Below are 8261 nucleotides of genomic sequence, written 5' to 3'. Positions count from 1 at the left end.
CTGCGGCGGGCACCATTGCCCCACCAGGTTTGAAAGCCTGACAGGAGTTGCGCAAGGGTCTCGGATAAGGCCCGGTGCTCACGCATCGACCCCGAACCCGCCGGGTAAGGCTGGGACTTGCGTCCCGGGGTCTCGCCCCTGCCTTTAGACTTTGAGTTCCCAAGAATCAAGCCTGGCCGAAGGCGGCGTCAAGCCCCAAGGACCGGATCGATGTTTGTCCCTGATACCTCGAGGGGAGGCTGGCACCGACCGCCCTTTGGGCTGGGAAGCGGGGCCTCGCGGGTCGCGGGTGGGGGCACCTGGATGCGGTGGGCTCGGCGTCCGGGACGCTTCCGAGGTTTCCTGGGGGTCGTTTAGCCCTCCCCGGGGCGTTTTCTCAAGTCGCTTTCGAAGTCGGAGCTCCCGCCCCTGGCGCCGCCACGGCTGCCCCCGGGGAACGCGCCAGACCCCGGACGCGCGGGACTCAGAAAAGCAAGGTCCAGACCCGTCCTCGGCGCTCGAAGACTGCATTTTTAGTCTGTGTACCGGCCATTGAGGGAAAGAAAGGAGCGCTTAGGGCCATCACATTCACATGCAAGCATCTAGGGTGGGGGAGAAACCCTTGTAGTTGCCGGGTGACCTTGGCCAGGTTCCTTGCCACCCCAGCCGCTGCTGCTTTGCAAAGTGGGGCGTACACCCTCACGCCAGGCCTGACCTTGGTGGAGGTGGAGGGCGGGAAAAGGAGGAAGCATCCAGACGGCTAAGAGACGCGGGCAAAGATCCCAAAGCTGGCGGAGGAGAAAGACCCTTGGTCCCGCGCAACTTCCTGCGTGACCGCACCGACCTTCGCGAGCCGCCGCAGCGGGGCTGGCGCCCAGGCGCGGCGATGCGGGAGCAGGGAAGGAAGGCGTGGGAGCCCGCTGTCTTCCAGGGCCACCGGAGTGCGCGCCTGGCCGCCTCCCGCTCGCACGTGCGGGGCCAGGTCACCGCGCCCGGCCTCCGTCCGCGGGGCCAGCGCTGCTCTCGTGCAGACCGGTTTCCCAGCCTCACTCGGCATGTGAGATGAGAGCGTTATTTGCTCATCCCGGATGGGGTGACAGGGAGCTCAGGGTTTCCTTTTCTCCGTGTGTTAGATCTCTACCCAGTGCTTAGGGGAACTTGGCTAATAGTCTAAAGAGTTCCCGACGAATCTTTTCTCAAGGGACAGCAGCTCTAGAAAGGGTCTTCTCCTTGGAAAAGCCGAATTAAGTCCTGCTGCTGGCTTATCCAGGAGGTACGCCCACTACTCACTTCCATTACGCTATCCTCCTTCCGCCCAGACCTCACCTGTAGGATTTGAAGACATGCGCCGACACTTGGGTGGTCTGTGGCAGTCAGGTCCTTAGGAGCCATTTTCTAGAGCGGTCACTCACTGGTTGTTGCTTTATTTTAACAAAAGCAACGGGAACCTTATCTTCAAGCCTTGTTATGGAAATAGAGTTTCAGATATTTTTAAAAAATTAATTATAAGACTTGCTGGTTTAGAATAATCATAAAGTAAAAGTAGAAGTCACTGACTGCCTCCTCTCCCTACTCTCTGGAGGCAATACTGATGAATAGTTTGGTTTATTCCTACCCCCATTGGTTTATTTGGTTTAGTCCTACCCGCATTCCTTTTTTAAAAATACCATACTTTTAAATTGCGTTTATGTATGTGGGATTTTTTTTTTTTTAGCAAAATGGGATTATACTTGTGTGCAGCTTTTTCTCACTATTAATCATTGCTCCTATCAGTACAGAAGGATTAACTGTATTCCTTATAATGGCTGTAGAGTGCAGAAATTATTTTTATGGGTGTGGCTTAGTTTTTTAGCCTCCTCTGGAAAGGTATTTAAGTTGTTTGTTGCCAGTTTTTCAATACTTCAAGTAACTTCTGGGAACATTGTTATACTACCGTGCCTGTTGGATAAGTACCTAGGTGTGAAACTGCTGGCTTCACCGGTACCAACATTGACTTTTTTTTTTTTTTTAAGATTTTATTTATTTGACAGAGAGAGACAGGGCAGAGAGGGAACATAAGCAGGGGGAGTGGGAGAGGGAGAAGCAGGCTTCCTGCTGAGCAAGGCGCCCAGTGTGGGGCTGGATCCCAGGACACTGGGACCACGACCTGAGCCTAAGGTAGATGCTTAATGACTGAGCCACCCACATGCCCTAACGTTGAACATTTTGATAGGACTTCAAACCATGCCGATTTATACCTCCACCAAGGGCCAAGTGCCCTGTTTCTCCACACCCTCACTTCATACTGAATATTGCTAATCCTTTAAAGCTATCTTTCACGTGAAAAGTGGTGTCTTATTTTAATTTGGTTTTAATCATCTATCCATTAAACTTCCCGAATGCTTAGCTATTGATGTGCTGGGCAGCAAGCCTGACCCGGGGAATGCAACTGTGAGCAAAGCAGCCCTATCCAGCTTTGGTCCCTGTAACAGTCTTATGAGGAAGGTAAGTGTTTGTGTGATTACTTGATGGATGTGCAGCTATGAACTGTGATGGGCCCAGAGAAGAAAATATAGGGGAAGAGGAAGAGGAACATGTCCTGACCTAGGCAGGGAGGACAGAAAAGGTTCCTGCCCTATGAGATTGGCAAGATCTGCAGAAGTTAACTAGATGATGAGAGCAGGTGGTTTTCCATGTCCGGGGCACACTTAGGGCCAAGGCCCTGAGGCCTGGAGGGAGCAAAGCTGCTTCACAGGACTGAAGGGATCCTGGCATGGTGGAGACAGCTGAGGAAATCACAGAATCAGCAGAGGCCAGGTCTTTCAAGGGACACTGGTAAGTGTCCTTACTTCCTTACTTGCAAGTGTTTATTGAAGGAGTAATAGGTAGTCTTTAAAAGGGGTAGGAAGGGGTGCCTTGGTGCTCAGTGGGCTAAGCCTCTGCCTTCGGCTCAGGTCACAACCTCAGGGTTCTGAGATCAAGCCCCCCACTCTGCTCTCTGCTCAGCAGGGAGCCTGTTTTCCGCCCCCCACCTGCCTCTCTGCCTACTTGTGATCTCTGTCAAATAAATAAAATCTTAAAAAAATAAATAAAAGGGGTAGGATGCTATTGCAGCCATCAGTACACTTCATGCCTAAATAATTTCAGCATAAATATCATTAACCGAAGTTCAATATATGTGGTTCTTTGTGTGGGTGTGTCTGTTTAAAGATTTTATTTATTTCAGAGAGAGAGAGCACAAGCGTGGGAGACAGACTGAGGGAGAGGAAGAAGGAGACACCGCGTCCCGCAAGCAGGGAGCCTGAGGCGGGCTCTGTCCCAGGACCCTAAGATCATGACCTTAGGAAGGCAGATGCTTAACCAACTGAGCCTCCAGGTGCCCTATGGTTCTTTGTTTTTAAATTAAAATTTACATGTGACAAAATGCACACATCTTCAGTGGACCATGAGTTTTGCCAGCTGCATAAATCAGTGCATTCCTAGTCCCTCTCAAAATATGGAATGCAGGGTGCCTGGAGAGCTCAGTCGGTTGAATATCCAACTCTTGGTTTTGGCTGAGATCACGATCTCCCTCCTGGTGGTGAGATTGAGTCCCCATGTCTGGTTCCACCTCAGCAGAGTCTGCTTCAGATTCCCTCCCCCTCTGCTATCCCCAGGCCCGGCGCTCCCACATGCAAGTGTACTCTCTCTCTCTCTCTCAAAAAAAAAAAAAAAAAAAAGAATGCATCACCCCTTCAAGCCCCTTCCCTGGTAATCCCTGTATTTAACTACCCCAGAGACAATTGTTCTGAGCTTTCTTTCCCCCACGGATGAGTTTTGTCTATTCTATAACATCATATAAATGGAATCATACAGAATGTGCTGTTCTGTGTACTCTCAGAGCCTTCACTCTGACCGTGAAATGTTTTGATGCACCCTGGAAAAAAGCATAAGCAACAAGAACACATTCAGGCTCCCCTGCAGGCAGTGATTATCTGCAGCTCATTTAGAAGACTTCAGATGGGTCTTGAGGTTTGGACTCGTGTCCATGCCCTGCCTCTCATGGTTAGCTTTTGCCTGGAGTGTATCGTTGGCAGACAAGAAGTTCCCAGCAACAGCATCACAGTTTAGAATGACAACCAGTGTCTGGAGCACCTGCGTGGCTCAGTTGGTTGGGTGTCCGACTCTTGATTTCCACTTGGGTCATGATCTGGGGGTCCTGGTATTGAGCCCTGTGTCCCGCTGCCTCTGCCTCTGCTGCTCCTTCTGCTTTTCTCTCACTTGGACTCTCTCTCAAATAAATAAAATCTTTTTAAAAAAGAGTGATTTTGAGATCTTTATGACATAGTCAGCCTGATCATTTACCGTTTCTGCCTGTGGCTATGACCCATCAACTATCCGGGTCGAATGTGGACTGTCCAAAAGCATTTCTAGTAAGTCTGCAGTGTGAGTATGAATGATGCTTGTACAAAATGCCCAGGAAAATGTGTTTTCCCTACTTGGGGGCTGGAAGGAACATAGCAAGGTTCAAAGGCTGACAGTACTGAATAGAGATAAGTAATGATATTGCAGAGGGTATAAAGTGTCTCGGCTAGGATCGTAGTATATTTCATTAAGTAACAAAGGTTGTACAGCTTGGGGGATGATTAGGTTCAAGAAAGATTCTAGAACTTCAGGTAAATTAGACTGACAGAGGATGGTTGAAGAGCTAGCTCCAGTCAGCAAAAAGTACATTCATGCTTGTGTTTCCAGGAGAGGGGCTCCGTTACCAAGGATTTTTAGTCTGGTCCTAGAGAAGAAGCAATCTCAGGGAAGCTGGGAACTCTGTCTACCATGTCTTGTGAGACCTAGAATAATTTTTAAGTAGTGAGTCTTGGCGAGTTCTGCACAGCCTGTCGTCAGTCAATTGGAGATAAGCAACTTGCCTGAGACAAATCATGCCCCAGGTAATGACCCTTTTGCTGGGGAAAATTGCAATTTTTTTGTCCTTTTGTGCTAAAAGTCAAGAAAGTCGATAGAATTTATTTTCATGCTTTCTCTAAGCTTTAAAGCTTGGTGAAAACTCATCCTACAGCAAAATTTTGAGGTCCTGATTAAGAACTTGTGATAGATAAAGGACAGTGAATCTCTGGGGCATGATAATGCAGATGTACTGTGGGTTCTTCAAAAGACAGGTAAGTAGGTGTTAATTTGAATGTATGAGAACAGGCTCTGAAGAAGCCAGATCATAGATGCACAACCCTAAACCTGATGGGTTTGCGTAGGGTTAGGGTAAGAGTAGTATGGTATTGGCACTGTAGTGTGAGATGTAATTTTATTAATGCTAACCCTGAGATAGTGAATAAATCTGTACACCTAGTTACTTAATATTCAGGGTAGTGTTATAAGGACTAGTGCAAGGTGAAATGAGTCCTTTGTCTATTATTCCTTTTAGCATGGGCTTTAATTCATCCTTTTCTTCAGGCTTTAAGGACACTTAAAAGTTGGGATGGATCAGTTTTTGTTTTTGTTTTTTTTTAAAGATTTTATTTATTCATTTGACAGAGCTCACAAGTAGGCAGAGAGGAAGACAGGGAGAGAGATAGAGAAGGAAGCAGGCTTCCTGCTGAGCAGAGAGCCCCATGCGGGGCTCAATCCCAGGACTCTGAGACCATGACCCAAGCTGAAGGCAGAGACTTTAACCCACTGAGCCACCCAGGCCCCCTGGGATGGATCAGTTTAAACCTTGAGGTGCTCAGCCTCAATAATCCTGAAAATGGTGGTAAATTTTTAGTCCATTAGGACTCTGGTACCTCACATCAATCTTCAAGTTGTATCAGATTGATGTATTTGTTATCCAGATTTGCCGTGATCTGATTATGACTAGGTACCATCTCAAGAATTTCATGGAAGAGACCCATACTCTTATCTATAGTGGCCTAACAAATTCACATTCCCATCAACAGTGCAGGAGGGTTCCCTCTACACCACATCCTTACCAACACTTGTTATCACGTATCTTTTTGAGACAGGTGATATCTCAGCCTGGTTTTGATTTGCATTTCCCTGATAAGTGATGTTGAGCATCTTTTCATGTGTCTGCTGCCATCTGTATGTCTTCTTTGGAAAAGTGCTCTCTGTCTATTTTTTAATTGTGTGTGTGTGTTTAGTTGCTTTAGTTTCTAGGACATCTTAATCTGTCAGTTCCATTTCCATAATAAGTTTTTCTACTCATTAAGTTTAAGCTAATGTGATATCATAAGGGAAGAATACGTTTTCAATGAAAAGACTAAGAGTAATAGCAGCTGGGACATAGAGGAAGTCAGGGCTGTTGGAACTACCCACTTAAGTTTTCACTGTCTCCAAGGGAGAGTGATGAACTTACATGCAGGGTTATTATTAAAAGTATAACATGCATAACTGTAAGAAAATAGTGAGTGTGGCCCAGAATAGTTTATAATAATTCTTCCTATGAGTTCTAAGGAAGGAATTGGCAGTTGTGTACTACCTTCTCCCTTGAAACTCTCTCATTATCTATTAGATTTTTCCTTGCCAAGAGTGGGAATGTTGGTTTTCCAGCATCCTTTTTGTTATTTGTAGCAACAGGTATCCTTATCCACGGACATTTTGGGGAAGGCATATGGACTCTCTGGGGCCATCCCATTGTTTACTTTGAAAAACTGTTAATTTGCTTATGGTCTAACTCTGTTTTTGTTATACAACCTTCTCAAAATGTTTGGAAAAAGCTATAGATCTATTAGAGATTATAGATTTCTTATACCAGCCTTCAAATAGCCAAATCCTTGGTTTCTGGCTTACAACTGTTCATTACAAAACAAAGATAATGTGATCTTCACATTATTGATCTACCCCAGATCGTTATCTGAAGTCGATTTCTAAAATTGTCAATGAGTTTGTTCTTTCAAAAAAATGGGAGGGGCGCCTGGGTGGCTCAGTGGGTTAAGCCTCTGCCTTCTGCTCAGGTCATGATCTCAGGGTCCTGGGATCAAGCCCTACATTGGGCTCTCTGCTCAGTGGAGAACCTGCTTCTGTCCCTCTCTTCGCCTGCCTTTCTGTCAACTTGTGATCTCTCTCTCGCTGTCAAATAAAGAAATAAAATCTTAAAAAAATGGGATTAATGTCCAGTCAGTATGGATTCGAAATAAAATAGGTGTTGTTTTTAGAATTGTGTCATATTTTGTGCTTTCTTTTTCATTTGTTTTTGTTTTTTTAAATATTAAACTACATTTGTGTTTTAAATTTTATTTTTTTATTTTGAAAATTTAAATCCAATTAATTAACATGTAATATATTATGTTTCAGAGGCAGAGTTCAGTGACTCATCAGTCTTACCTAATACGCAGTGCTCATCACATCCTGTGCCCTATTTAATGTCCATCAGCCAGTTACCCCATCCCCCCTACTTCCCTCCCCTCCAGCAATCCTGTTTCCTATGATTAAGAGTTTTATTTTTGTTTCTCTTCTCCTATGCTCCTCCATCATTTTGTGCTTTTTTTGGTTCCTGTTCTGTTCTGTTTGATGAACTTCAGGAATATATGGTTTCCCAGGTTCTTCTTTTTATTTATTAATTAATTTTTATTATTATTTCCCTATCCCATTATTACTGTTTTTTTAAGTAGGCTCCTAATATGGGGCTTGAACTCAGGACCCTGAGATTAAGAGTCACATGTTCTACCAACCAAGTCAGGTAGGCATCCCCCAGGTTCTTCTGACACTTTCAAGCAAGGGTTGAACATATGAAGGACCTATTAATATTTGTGCTAGTTCAGGTAGGTGAGGGAAGCTCGGATTACAGCTTCCCTGTCCTATCTTAAATCATAAAGTTCTTCATATGGGTCATAAAAGGCTGACAATTGAATATTAAATTAAGTAATTAATTAAATTTGCTGAACCTCCTTTGCCCCTTTGTTTTATTTATTTATTTATATATTTTTTAAAGATTTTATTTATTTATTTGACAGACAGAGATCACAGAGAAGCAGGCAGAGAGAGAGGAGGAAGCAGGCTCCCCACTGAGCAGAAAGCCCGATGCGGGGCTCCATCCCAGGACCTGGGATCATGACCTGAGCCAAAGGCAGAGGCTTTAACCCACTGAGCCACCCAGGCGCCCCTACCCCTTTGTTTTAAAGTGCTCCTAAGATGGACAGTTTTGCTCATACTGAAAGTTCCTCAAAGTGGTCACTTGGCAAACTGCCATTTTGTAACATATACACAAGCGTTTGGATTACAATGAGAATATACAGGGGCACCTAGCTTGCTTGGTCAGTGGAGCACGTGACTATTTTATCCTGGGGTCATGAGTTCAAGCCCCACTTTGGGCATAG

Source organism: Meles meles, chromosome 1 (genome assembly GCF_922984935.1).
Source record: "Meles meles chromosome 1, mMelMel3.1 paternal haplotype, whole genome shotgun sequence".
Taxonomy (NCBI): Eukaryota; Metazoa; Chordata; class Mammalia; order Carnivora; family Mustelidae; genus Meles; species Meles meles.
The sequence above is the reverse complement of the archived record's forward strand: the minus strand, read 5'-3'. Positions refer to the sequence as shown.